The sequence below is a fragment of the Pteropus alecto genome, unplaced genomic scaffold, assembly GCF_000325575.1.
Source record: "Pteropus alecto unplaced genomic scaffold, ASM32557v1 scaffold309, whole genome shotgun sequence".
Classification (NCBI taxonomy): domain Eukaryota; kingdom Metazoa; phylum Chordata; class Mammalia; order Chiroptera; family Pteropodidae; genus Pteropus; species Pteropus alecto.
The window spans coordinates 135110-150035 of NW_006442493.1; the positions used below are offsets into that span (position 1 = coordinate 135110).

A 14926-nucleotide genomic window follows, 5' to 3' on the forward strand; every position below is an offset into this window, starting at 1 on the left:
AGGTGTATAGAATTTCTGACAGAATTGTCCACCTGACACATATAGGCAGGATAATGTATCCACTGGCTTTTGTCCCCCATTGGCTAAAAATTGCTCTTGGGAAAAATAATCTCACATCTTTTGTATGTGGAAAGAATATCATTATCCCCATACCCCTGGGTAAGGCCCTGGGAGGAAAGCCGAAAGACATCATGGCAAGCTCTTGAGATGGGATGCTGCCAGCATGAGGTGAGTCTGAGCTCACATGAAACTGTCCACTGCAGCCGCAGGTGAAATTAGAACTGTTCTGGAGAGATGTCACATGAAAGATCAAGAGCATCTGCTACACACAACTCCACTTTAACAAAAAATAAAGGAAACAAATACCTTTTCTTCAAATATGTCTCAGATAAAAGCTATGGCCAGGAATCATCTAGATAATTGTTTTAACACTGCATATGACTTTTCCCATGAGTACCCAGTAGTGGTTGTATTTTTTGGATTATGAGATTAACTGGAAAGCAAAATAGAGAGGTGAGCATTTGCTCAAGCAATGACATCACTATAGACAACTCACCCAGGTGACTCAGACCCAGGTTCCTTCTGCTTTTCTAGAAGTTTCTATTCCTAGATCCTATTAGATAATTATCTCTGTGCTCTATTCTACTCTCCTTCCGTAGACGTTGTTAAAATGTTGCGATCTCATTCCTTTCTTTCTTTAGCTAACAAACTTCATAGAGAAATATGTTTGTTTATTAGTTATTCAACATGAAGTTAGGGGGAGATCTATAGGAATTTTCCCACAGTCCTTCTCAAGAGGCACTCTATATTTTCCTTCCATATTTTCATATTTGAAGTTGACAGGAATAATTAATCATACAAAGAGGCAAGGTACTCAAATTCAGCAAACATAATGTATGGTTCTCTCTGTGGTTTTAATAAATGCATCTTTAGTGCACCTTTCAAAGTGCATATTCAGTATGGTTCTGATATAGTGCAGCCATACTCTCTTTTCTCTCTTCTTGTCATTGCTTCTGGTTAGTGCATTCTGGTTTGTTTATGGCTGATGCTTTCAAAGAACCATGATTTATTGATTCCAATGAGCCTGCTGAATACTCACTACACACACACACACACACACACACACACATATAATTCTTTTTACCATTTTGGCTATGAATTTTTAAAACAGAAATTTATAAACTAGTTGTGTATATATAAAAAAAACTCTATGTTTTATCTGATTAGAATATCTCCCAATTTTTGTTTCTTTTCTATTCTCCCATAGTATCTATCCTTTAGGGCATGTATCCCTTGTCACACTCTATTACAATTTTATGTTTTCTTGTTTGTTCCTTTTTTATACTTGGAGCTCTCCACCTTAATGGCACTTAGTAGGGTCTTAGTAAGTATTGGTTGAATGAGTGAATAATTAAATAATGACTTGAATACTCAAATTGTGTTAATTTTCTCTTATTTGAAATATTATGCTCCTCTTGGGATGCTACCGATGAATAAACCACACTGAATCCCAAAAAGGATTGCAGAAGTAGAAAAACAATGAACAAAGCATACAGGTGATATTCACATGAGAAGATACAAATATAATCCATCAAGCTGTGGATCTAAACAGGATCTTACAGATTTTTTTTTTTCAGGCAGATGAAGGCTAATTTTATTGAATGATTTATCTATGTGGGAGCCGAGGCCACTATGAATAGGTAATAGAGGTGCAACGTTTTATTTCTTGGGCTCTTCCTCTTTGGATGGAGTCTTGACGATTTCCTCCTTCTTGGCCTGGAACTGCTCTTCAGAACACTTGCGTGCTTCCTTGGTCTTAGATCTGCAGTCCTCAGCCTGGTCGGCCAGAAGCTTCTTCCAAGCCTTCAACTTGTGAATGTGTTCCACGAGAATCTGCTTGTTTTTGAACACGTTACCCTTCACTTTCAAGTACAGGCCGTGATACATGTGGCAGTCAATCTTCTTAGATTCACAGTATCTTCTGAGCAGTCAGAGAAGAATTCTCATCCTCCTCATCCAGGCGAACTACTTAGGCATTCGAGAGTTGGCAGTACCCTTTCGCTTACCTGCGCCCATATGCCTGCCCTTCCTGTGGGCCGAGGTGTTTTTCTGGCATTGAGATTGGAATGGACAGTCACAGGCTTCTGCATGATCAGCCCATCTTTGATCAGCTTCTGAATCTGCTGACAGGGAGTTGGCATTGGCAATTTCACTGGTTTCATTGGAGTCCAAACAGACCTTATTTTTGTCACAGTGGAGGACACTGGAGGCAAGTCTCTTGTGAAATGCGAGCATACTCATGGCTGTGGTCACAGCAGTGAAAGCAAAGAGATGTTTGTTTCATAGACGAGGGAAGTGAGGACCATAGGGAAATTATTTCACAAAGTCATCAAACTATTTCGTGGCAAAGCCAGGTTTTCCAATTTACTATACAGTATAAAAGAGAGAAGCTAAAAAGGGCCATGAAAATAATTTAAAAGTTAAAGGATGTGCTTTGAAGATAATTTAGTCCATTACTTAGTCTATTACTTAGATTAAGGTGGGTTGGGGATTGACCACATCCACAGAGTCAATGGTGACTCCTGTCTCACCAAACATAATTCAACGGGATGAAGGCATTGAATAGCTGGGGAAGAGGAAAGGCAGATAAGTAGACTAATCACTGTATTTCCAAAATTCATAATTTAGCATTTCCTGAAATAAGAGTGTATCTTATAATCGAAAGGCTATATGTGGGTCTTTAATCTGGCCAGTGACTTTTCCACTGAATTATTTTGCTCCTGCTTGGATCCCTCCCAATCAACAACAACAACAACAAAAAAATGATCCATCTAACAAAAAGAAGCAAATTGATGAAACTTTACATGTGTTTGTGCTGAATTGAAGTCATTATGTGGCACTGCTTAAGTATTTATTTTTCTGAAAGGACTCATTAAAGACTTTTCCATTCTATTATTTCCAGCTAGTGAAAATCCATCATGAGTATTTAAATCTCAAAGATGAGCTAGATTCTAAATCTGCACCTCATGTTTCTCAGCTGAGTCTCTCCTTCAAATTATATATGCATTTTCTGTATCTGTGTTCCAATTCATTTTTCACACTTTCACAGTCTGCAATGTGAACCATACATTTGGTAGTTCTTGACCTATTTTTAAGTTTCGTCAATTTTTTTTCAACTCTTGCCTTTGCCCAAGAGGAACAACCACTTTAGATTGAATCGCATTACAATTATTTTTGTAAACTGAATCCAAATTGAGTCACAGTACTATTTTTGTCTCTAATAAATTTAAAAGCGAGTATTTTTCCATTATTTCTGCTTTTATGGGTCTTCTTTCTAGATATGTTTGCTCCTATTCTAAGGGCCTTGTTAATTGTAATTCTAGAATATAGATAACTCTATGGTGCCACACACAACAACTATTACCAACTTGTTCTTGAATAAAATCTTGAAAACACTTGCTCTCATGTTTCTAGCCCTCTGTAGCCTCAAACTATCATGCTGAAATGACTTCTAACCATTACAATTTACTAATGTTGAGTGATTTTACTTTCCCCCTTCTAAATCATTAGAGTTCCATGAGACTTTAGGGACCATCCAATTCAATATCCTTATATCATGACTAAGAAACTGATGCCCAGAGAAATTAGATGATTTCCCAAGGCCACACAACTTGATAGTAGCTGAGCCTAAACCAGAATTCAAGGCCCTTCCCTGTTGCAACAAAGCTCTTTCCATTCTACTATAGTGTATTTATTTATATGACTAACGTCTAATTCATGTCTTAAGTTCCAAAATATTTGTAATATTCTGATTATTTTCATCTTCGACTTGAGTTTTTGTGAAAATAAAGATAATGTAACTTACTCCTGTCTTTATCAACCCAAATCATCCCCACTGTCAATAAAGGATGTCTTCATTTCCCTGTATGGCAGGAAGCACATTAACATAACATTTTAATCTGAATTAATGGTAACACTTAGAAAGGAAGGCTGCATCAAATACTATAAGTGATCTTCATTAGAATTCCAGTAAGGCCAGCAGCTATATGGTTATAGCCATGTTGTGTTATGAATGTTTTGAAAAAGTAATTAAATGAGTGGCTCTGGACAAGACATTAGAACCAAGGTGATAAAGCCAATGACGCAGATCCAAATTCAAAAAAAAAAAAGTCTAAGTAATTCCTGTATTTAAATATTATTACCCATAAGTTTATGTCTTAATGTTTTTCTTTTCAGAAATAAGGTACTACTAGGGGTGCCAAATGTTGGCATAAATTTTTTAAATGTTTTATGAATTAAGATGAGAATTACATGTGGTTATAATGACATCTGGAAGCATTCAACAACAAGGTAGCATAAGAAATCTATAGTTATAAAACAGAAACCTCTGGGTTTTCTTTCATAGAAAATGTATAATCCAATACAAAAGAGAAAGATTATGTACTCATGGGAGCTAAAGAAAACACCCTGTGTTTCTGTTACAAGTGTATATATTCTAAGGAAGTGATACATTCTAAAGTAAAGCAGAACATTGACTCATAGCTCCTGTGCAGGCCCATCTGCTGCTTTTAAAGTCTACATGTAGTTCTTGAGGTGCATGCAAAGGCAAACTCAACTGAGATAAGTAAAACTGCTCAGAAAAAGCAAAGGTACATATGCAATTGCATATATATATATGTATATATATATATATGTATGTATATATGTATGTGTGTGTATATATATACACACACATATATATACACATATATACACAAAGCAGATTTGTTTCTGTTTAAGTAGTTGCACGCACATTTTTTGAGACACCAACTTGCCATTGTGCCAAAAAATTCCAGTTTGCAACTGGCTTTTAAATCATTAAGGAGTTGTTCTATCATACGTAATAAGTAAAGATATTCATGAAGGAAAAGCCATAGAAAGTCCATGCCTCTGATCATTTTTTTAAAATTTAAGAATAGTCTCACATATTCAAAAAGAAGAATTAAGAAAATTATCTGGAAAAATCAATGATCAAAGCACCTGTCCTTTAATTATTTGGACAGGTCATCAGAGAGAATATTTCAAGGGGGAAAGGAAGCTAAACTATTGAGATAATTGCTTTCATTTCCCAATTCATTTTTCATGTGTAAGCACAATAATTTGCATTCTATATTGAAAAACTTTTTTGGCTATTTGTTGATGTTACTGATGAATTCTGGCTTCTCTTCATGGTCATTACTCAGATTTGAGGGCATATGTTTTAAAGTAAAAGACAAACTTACAAACTAAAACAAATGTTTGCAAGAGTGGACATAGGGTAACAAAACTACACTAGTGCCTTCAATCACTGTACTAGAATTATCTGGGGAACTTGTTAAAAATATAGATTCCCAGGGCTTACCATAGAACTTCTTTTTATTGGGTACAGGAAGATGTTAACCAGCTCCCCAGGTAATTCTGATGCTTTTAGGCCAACCAGCACCAATGATGTTTGGGAACTACTGAACTATATCATCACAAATACTTAGCCGTTATGATTCTCTAGGAGATTTCTTATATATTTCATAGTTTGAAATCATTCATTTTACCTGAATCCTTTTCTGAATCTATTTATATGCCATGAAAATGATAGGGAGAGAATCATTTCCACTAAAATTCCTGATCAGAGCAGTCCCCATCTGATATTTTCATAATAGCACAACTAAAGAAATGAGTACTTCAAGAGCTATGCACACTGCTAACTAGTAGACCTCTTGGCCTTTGAAATTTCTATTTGAAGGATGTTTTAGAAATAGCTGGTTGGGTACAGACTGTTTTTTGTTAGGACTAAATACATGTACTTTCCCATTTTTCTTAACTACCACTACTCACCAAAATATATGCTAATATTTAGGAATTTTTGCACAACTAAGTTATTAAGATGATGAAATTAACAAAATTATCATAGTTACTATACATAGAATCATCAATTACTCAGGTTCTTAGGCAATCATTACTAAAGAAAACTACAAATCCTTCTCAAACCAGTCACGAAGCTGTGACTGGGAAAGCATTATATTTTAAATAACAAAAAAGTTATTTCTGTTTTTCAAAATCTTAAGTACCTGAGCTATCTTGCTTGAATTCATGATACATTTGGACAATTTGCCTCTTTACCAAAGTAGACAAATGTTTTCCAGTGATGCGATGGTAAAGGAAAACAACCAGATCTCTGAAAGAAAAATTAAAAAACCTTGATTTGTACCATTTATTAATTTCCATAGTGTTTTCAGCTACCATAGCCAATTTCAAGCCGCTGTATGTAGAGCTGGGAAGAAATGCACACAATTGGCTCTCACAAGCTGGTATGATCTGGTTCCAGCACACCATTGGCTGTGTGTTTTCCAGGCTATGGCTACCAAATGTTAAGCAAGGCTCAATTTCATCTCACTTCCTCATACTACCACATCCAGGATCACTGCTAGGAACTGGGAAAGCACAAAGGATAAGCAAGGGTTTCTGCTTTTAAAGAGCTCCCAGCCTTTATGGAGAAAATAGACAAAGAGACAGACAATTGTTATGCACGGAAATAAGTACCGTGGAAGAGATAAGTGCTGGACCACCAAAGAGGGGCTTCCAGTACTACTCAGGAGTTGGAGAAGGCTTCCCTGAGAGGTGACATCAAGCCAAATCTCATAGGGTTAATTTGTGGCCCACGCTTTGATGGACCTCACATAGGGGGTTTGGTTGGGGGCAGGAGAATAATAGCTGGACCTAGAGGGGTAGCCAAAGACCAGATCTTAGAGGAACTTGAATGGCTGATTAGGAGCTTGGACATTACACCTCTTGTTAATAGAAGACCATTAAAGTGTTGGAGATTACTGGCTGCTGGACGGGAAAATACATCTGGTGAGGAGCGGGTGTACTGAAGGTAGAGACAAATACTAGGCAAAACTCAAGGAGCTCATACTATCCTCATAAAGAGAGACCTGTACACATAGGGTTTACTTTGACACAAGGCAATAAGGGCTTTAATAGAGGTATGAGCTTGGCTGTGGATTGATTTCTAGTTTCCGGTCATGTATACAAAACTAGGTTGTAAGTTTCATGAGTTGACTATAAAAGTTTAGAACGTTACCAATTATACAAATGTCTCTGAATAGTCACGTGGTGGTATGGAGAAGCAAAATATACAAGTATTTTACTGAGCGTTTCCACTTCCACCTGGAGTTTGATTTTATGTAGATATATACCAGGTGCGTAAGAGAAACAATCACAAAAAGAAAATCACTAATTTTGTTTAGGTCTTTTATAGATTATAAACACATGCAAAAATCAACATGAACTGTAAATGTATTTTAAAACTTATCACATCACTTTTTAGTATATAAAAATAGTGGATATCTCTATCTTTAACATTTATGAATTACTTATATATTTATGTCTTTCTTTGTAAAATAGTGGTCAAAAGGGGTCAAATATTTGGTGATGGAAGGAAATCTAACTTTAAGTAGTGAACACGCAATGCCATGTGTATGTGACATATTGTTGAATTATAAAATTGAAACTTATTTGATTTAATTAACCAGTGTCACGCCAAAAAATTTTATTAATAAAAAAATAGTGGTCAAAATTTTGAAAACTCAGAAACTTTCTAATCATAAGAGAATACTATTATCTTAATTGCAGAAATTAATTGCAGTTGCTTATAACAACACATATCAAATATGCTACAGAGGAAATGACCTTGGATGTGGTCGTGATCTGGAGACTAGTGATGTTGTATTAAACTCTCAAGTCAACTCATAACCAAGCCCTGTATTATCGACGCAGGTATTTCTTGACTCTAAAACTAAGTAAAAATAGCATGTTTTTTTTTTAAAGGATTTGAAGAATTAGATTTATTTATCATGACACAAAATGTGGCCACTTTAGTATTAAATGTACTAAAAATAATTCACACAATTTACTAGCTTTAGCAGATAAGCTGAGCAATTATATAAAAGCACTGCTGTGTATAAAATATAGGTAGGACAGAGACGAATTTGGTGATAAGACTGAAATTTTCTCGGTGTTTTAGCTTGTGCTCCATATTGCAGAAATGATGTTTTAAATATTCTTCAACCTCAAATATTTGGGGGAGAAGGGAGTTAATATGCATAGGTGAGAATATGTTCTCTCTGTGGTTGGAAGCCTTTATTTAAAATAAAAAGTTAAGCGTAGTCTGTACTATGCTACAGTTAAAAATCTCAGTGATTTAACACAGCAAGGGCTTATATTTTGTTCGGTTTACATATCCCACACAAATAGGCAGTGAGACAGGGTAGGAATGGCAGGTTCACAGCTCAATGAATGGTCCACCTTTAAATGCTACCATATCTGCTGGGGGGCTTCCAGAACACCAATGTCTGGGAAAGAAAAAGCATGGGCACTTTCACCTAATCTTAACTTCCTTGGAGGGGGGTGACACATAATTTTTCCATGCATATTTCATTAGCCAGACTTAATCACATGTTCTCATCTACCTGTAAGGGAGAGTGAGAATGCAGTTAACCCTATACCTAGAAAGGAAAAGGGAACTGGATATGGGTAAATGCGGGAATACTGACCATAGAGGGTAAAGGACTAATATGTTAAACATATGGAATCAGAGCTAGAAAAACTCAAGAATTCTTCTAGAACGTGTCTTTCGGATTCTGTGCTCTTTTGCTCTAAGAGCCATGTCTTGTATGCTTTTGAGTCTTTAGTGGACATAACAATGCCTGAGTGCATAGGCATTCCAAAAATGTGTCGAATGATTGATTTTTCCAGAATCTATAGAAGGGTGAGTTAGAATTGTTTGACTTGAAAGTGGTAACTGCACCAAACCACAAAAAAATACTAGATTCATTAAAGAGATAAAAAAGATATAATCAGCTTAATTATAAATCAACTGATATAAATCAGTTCAATGTAAAGTTAATCTTTGAGTTCAACATAATTGCCTGTTTTTTTACCTTCTGGTTCTAACTAATTGCTTTTTGAGTGGGGAGACATGCCTAGTTAAAAGAATTCCAAAAACTAGATGGCAAACTGAACTGAAATAGCCGATCAAGGAAAACTGTCAACATCTACTTAGGCCTACCACAAATTCCATCACACAAGCTGCTAAGGTGACTAAGCCTCAACCAGTGCTGCTTCGGTATCCACAAAAACATAAGTCAAGAACTGGAAAGCACCTTAGAAAGTACTTGGTTTAGGGATGGTAACTGGTAAAGCACCACTCCTCAATCCTCTGCCCATGGCAGATAATTGCTATATATACTATGGGCTTATGCACTGTGAGGCATAGTGCTATGAACTTTATATGAATGATCTAATGCAGTTTTACAGCAACTGTAGAAGATAGGTTATATTATTCTCCTCATTTTACAGGTGAGGAAAGAGAGGCTTAGAGAAGCTCAGTAACATGTTAATGCTTACGCAGTTGATAAGTGGGTCCAGAAAGCTTTGATTCCAAATCCAGTGTTCTTAACCACTGCTATTAGTCATTATGATATAATGCAAATAGAACAGACTACAGTGACAATATTGAACCAGGACATTTAGACTACCTCAGAACACCGTGAACCAAGCAACCATTTACAATCTGTGGTGATTGTAAGAGAAGGTGAAACTTACTCTCCTTCTCTGTCAATTCTCCTAATTCGGACGAGAAAATTGAGGTGCAGAGGGAAAGGTTGTACAAGGTTACTTTCATAGAGATGATGTCAGAACGAGGAATAAGAAAACTCAACAATTCTGACTTGGAATCCCAGGATCTTGTACCAGGTTATTTACTGAAATATCTGCTCCAGTAAGGGCAGTAGCTCAAAATTCAGGAACACTTTGTTCCCACCTGACAATAGACCCCAAAGAGGACCCAGTCTCAGGGCACAGAGTTCTTGAGCATGTCTAGAAAATTTCTAAAAACTTCAATGTTTTCCCATAAAGCAGTTAGTAATACAAATCAGGTGTGCCTGGTTTAGTCTGATTACCCCCAGCTGGGCTAAATTAGGTCTGGTGGCTCCGGTCACTGATGAGGCTGACTCACAGAGAAGGAAATTCAGAAAGCCGTAGACAGGAAAATGCTAAAGAAGAGGAAGAGAGAATAAGAAACAGGGAAAAAAATGAAAAAAAAGGTAAAATCGTAGAACATTTGTTATGCTGATTAGTAGAGAGAAGCTTAACAAAAATTCTCATCGCTATTCCTGTGCTCAAGCTTAGTTATCTGTGCCCTCAAATTTAATGCAGAGACAGAATATCTCCCTTCAGCGTGAAGGCCATGGCTTCTTCAGTGCTTGTTGGTGTAAGATCTCCTTTTTCCTCCCTTAATTACTTATTTTGCATGGCCTGTTTTACACCTTTCCTCACTTAGCCGTTCTCCAGTTTGCTAGGTCACTTTCTTTGGGGCTGTGAAGTGTACCAAGGACCCTTGAAGGCAAGCTGAGTGTCTGCTGTCTATCTCAGCCGAAAGCTCCAGTGAATCCACTCCTCTGATGAGTTCAGGTACACCCTCCTGCTCAGAGATGAGAGCTAGCTTTCAATGAGGGGTTTCGGGTTTGTAGAAGCACTTGAACCTTTTCAAACAAACCCTTTGAATTTCTAAAACATAATGGGTTACGAGAAATCAGGGCTGTAGATGTCTTCACCGTAACTTTCCTTACAGTTCATTTTCCGTTCATACATTGCTTGCACTGCACTCTTCACATTGCTAAGAAATCAACCAGAAAGGAACCTCATTTTCCTGCCTCTCATTGTGTTAACGGAACAGAAATGTTGAATGAAAGACGGAAATTAGTGAGGGAAATTCTACGTTATCCTTAAGAGCATTTGACAGAACATCATAGTCTGTGTAATTTAAATAGCTGAATAGAGCAAGCAGAGTTTAATTAAAGGAAAACTATGAGCTACAAACTTCAGACAATGATGCCAAAGGGTGCTTGACAGTATCTTCACTTAACTCATTTTGTTATTTCTAAGGCCCCAGTACTATAACCCTGAGTATTTAACATCCCCAAATTAAGAGTTGTAGATGTCTGCCAGCCTTTGCAAATGACAGTCCAATGGGTGAGTGTAAAAACTAACGTTTGTGATCCACTGTTCATAAAGTATATTGCTCTTGTGTCAGATAGGGGTGTCAGGAAGGGGTATGTGTGTGTATATTTTCATGGATAGCATAACCTGATTTTTTTGGCATTGCCAAGAGAAGTTTACTGAGAGGCATAACTTTAGTGAATGAACTAGAGGCCAGTGTTTGACCTTCAACCTTGGCATTAGAGATAATCTCTTTTCTACACTTCTGTGGGGGGTAATTCCATTTGTATATGTATTAATTATTTTCAGTCAAGTCTAAAGGCCTGGGAGTTAGATTCACCTTAAGATGATTTAGTGTGTCTCTGCTGTGACCCATCACGCACTGATTTTATTATCTCATGGTTCCACTCTCTGAGAGCAGTCTTGCATTGTCCACTCATAAGTTTATTGAGGTGGAGGCTCACTTTCTCCTCAGATAATTCATTTGAGAATCACTTCTTTAGTTACAATCGATGGAAACTGAGAAGGCTCAAACTAAGGTGCATATGGAGATCCTGACTTACATGACATTTAATCATATATATTCTGGAAAAAGGAAGGAAAGCAGAAAACGTCTTCTAATTAAACCTGCCAATTAAGTCTGAGCCTCAGGAACTGAAGGAAATAAAATCATACCATCCTTATTTCTGAGTATGACCCTTCAAGATGAATGCCTGCCTATGGCTGGACCCTCTTGGTACAAATACGCTCTGAAAGAGCGCTTTCCTGTTTACTAATGCTGGAATTCTATGACTGCATGGTCACCCTGGTTATTACATTGCTGTCTTATACTCCATTTTCAGTAATTGGATCCTTGTTTTATATCCCTATTTATATATTTCTGACTTGTTACTTTTTCCATTAGCCTCATAGAGTTTAGGGTTAAGAATTAGGGTTCTGCTTTGTGTTCACTCAGTCTCACCATGAGTCTAGCTGGTGCAACTCAGTCCCATGATTCTATATTGGCTGCCTAGTGTTTGACCTCCCTCGTGCTGACTCTCTGTCTTGACTAGATCCCTGCTTATAGCTGATGGCTAGACCCTCTTGGTACATCTGCATTCCTTAGAGGGGGAGTCATATGTTTGTCCTCTAGGCAGAATTAACAACAGTCTTTTAGTAATCCTGTGCCTTGAATGGTGAACTTCCCATGAGTTGCTCAAATTTTCTACCCCCTTAGAAAGAACAGGTTAACTAGAATGTGTGGAGTTGGCTATTTCCCTTTCCCTAGGTCTTTCAGTCTCTGATAATATCCCAGTGGCTTAGACTCTGGATAACTAGTTTCTTCTTAGGGCAAAACCTTTGTAAATATAACAGAATGCTTTTGGTGTATTTCAAAATGGTTCCTTTCCCCTTACTCCCGCTAGAAGCATAAGGGGCAGTTTTCTCTGATATTTACTGTGGGAACCTAGTTAGGCTTCTGGAGGTAAATCTCATAATATTTTGGGAGTCGCTAGGCAGATGGTGCTGTTGGCAAGACTGAGGCCAAATGGGGCTGTAGCTGAATCCATAAGGGAATGGAGCTATGTCTGGGTCCGTGGCTGGGACCATGGTTGGTATCTTCCCACCTGGGCACAGGCCCACCTTCTCAAAATCATCCTGCTTGGTCTGGGGCTCCAGCAGGGTTTCAAAAAGCTCCTACCTGAATCCTAAAGTTCCCACAAAGATATTTTGTCTGTAGATGTCTGCCAAATTATTGTTGCTATGAGGGGACATGAGTGGGGGACCACCTAGTCTGCCATCTTGCTCTCAAATATCTTTTAAAAAGATTTAAAAATTGTTTACTCACATATTTAGCATTTTCAGTGCTTTTTATTCCTTTGCATAGATCCATATTTTCATCTGGTATGATTTTCTTCCTGTCTACAGAATATCTTCAACAGTTTTCATAGTGCCAGTTTGCAGGTGATAAATTGCCTCAGTGTTTTTTTTTTCCTGAAAAAGGTCTATTTTGTTTTCAGTTTTGAAAGATATTTTTCACTGAGTATGAAATTCTAGATTGAGAGGAGTTTATGTTTTTAGTACTTTAAAGATGTCACTCCAATGTATCTAGTTTGCATTGATTCAGAGGACAAGTTTGCAACCGTTTTTATTTTTATTCTGCTATATCTAATGCATCTTTTTTCTCTGATGATATTTAAAGATTTTACCTTTATCACTGATTTTCAACAAGTTGATTAAGTTGTGCTTTAGTCTGTTTTCTTCATTCTCCTACTTAAGTTTTATTGAGCTTCTTGAATCTCTGGGATTATAATTTTTATCAAATTTGGAAGTATTTCAGCCTTAAATTTTTTTTAACATACAAAAAGGGAAGTATTATTTGTTCACACTTTCAGTTTTATGTAAATGTGTATGACAACCAGATCACAGTAGAAAGTCTCTCTCTGTGGGATCACTGTCAAAAACACCAAAATAGCCAGTGTCCAGGCTGTTTCCTCAGTCTTCCCCAAAATATGTGACTTGTGTTCCTTCTGGAAGTAGATACCACGGGTTCATCACATAGTCTGGAACGCTTCCCAGTGACCTCGAGACTTAACACTCCGTAATGCGAAAAAGCAAATGCGAACACCAGGAACGCCTGCCAGTGTCCCATCAAAGTGAGTAGGTATGACACATCCCGGTTCCCCGTGTTAATGAGGAATGCCCTGACCCAAACGCTTCTGGCAGTACTGGAGCGAGAGAGGAAGCGACAGTGCATTTTTAGGGGCAGGCGGCCGTCTCTTGGGGGGCCTGCGGGAGGCCGAGCACTGCTCCTCAGTGGAGTCTCTGCTGCCCGGGGTCAGCACCCCAGGATGGTCTCCTGGCTCTAGAAACGTTCTCTTGTAGCTCCACCCATTGGACCCTCCATGGTGCCACTTGCAGATGTCACCATCCAGAATGTCCTAGATGTGTTGCACAATCAGATTGGTGGCAACCATATTGTCATTCCCACAAGGGATTATCACGTTGACATATTTCTTCGTCGGCAGGCAGAACTCCTCGAAGGCTAGCTTCACGAAGGTGGTGTATTGGGTCAGGATCTGTTCTAGGTCCTTTCCACAGTTCATGTCCTGGAGAACTCTTTTCGACAGCGTGACATCGGAGTTGGTGTCCACAAAGAGGCACAGGTAGAACATGTCCCCGATCTCCTGGCTGTAGAACACCGAGATGCCCTCAAACAGGACCACGTCTGTAAGGGGTCTTAGACCACCATGGGTCACAAAATCATAGGTTGGGACCTCAACAGTTTTGCCCTCCACGATGTTTTTCAGTCCTGTGCATCAAATCATTATCGAAAGCCTTGGCCTTCTGTTCCACTGTCAGGACCTTATCTTGGCTCGGGATGACCAATTTCTGCTGCTGGTGGTCTACTTCGTTCTGTCCCAGCATCTCCATGATATTCTTACACACAGTCGACTTGCCACTCTCTCGCGGTCCTGCCAATCGCCCGGATCAGGAAGGGCCGCTGGAGAGGCCGGTCTGCCACCCACGCTGCCTTCGCAGGCGCCGCCTCCAGCCAAAGCCATCTCCGGCCTCCCTCGCCCGTATCGGGTTCTTTGCTGCTGTCACCTCTCTAAATCAGCTGGCCCATTCACCTCTGTGCTGTCAGCCTAAATTTTTCAAATTTTCTATTATTTTATTCTGGAACTTCAATTTCATATGTGTTAGGCTACTTTTTGTTGTCTCACAGGTCATTGATGATGTTTTTTTTTTTTTTTTCCACCCATTTCTTTTCCTTACTGTATTTGTTTCAAAAAGTTTCTATTGCTATGTTATCAAGTTAATTACTTTTTTCTTTTGCAATATTTTCACTGAAGTTTCTCTCAGGGTTGTGCAAACTTCAAAATCTCCTTCAACTCTGAAACTCCCAAACTGTTTTTGTACTGAACTATATTTT

The 14926-nt window shown here is 38.2% G+C and overlaps 2 pseudogenes; both read right to left on the reverse strand.

Annotated features, from left to right (window-relative positions):
* Positions 1 to 1719: 1719 nt before the first annotated feature.
* LOC102893694 lies at positions 1720 to 2301 on the reverse strand (annotated as a pseudogene).
* Positions 2302 to 13914: 11613 nt separating this feature from the next.
* LOC102894436 lies at positions 13915 to 14555 on the reverse strand (annotated as a pseudogene).
* Positions 14556 to 14926: the final 371 nt, after the last annotated feature.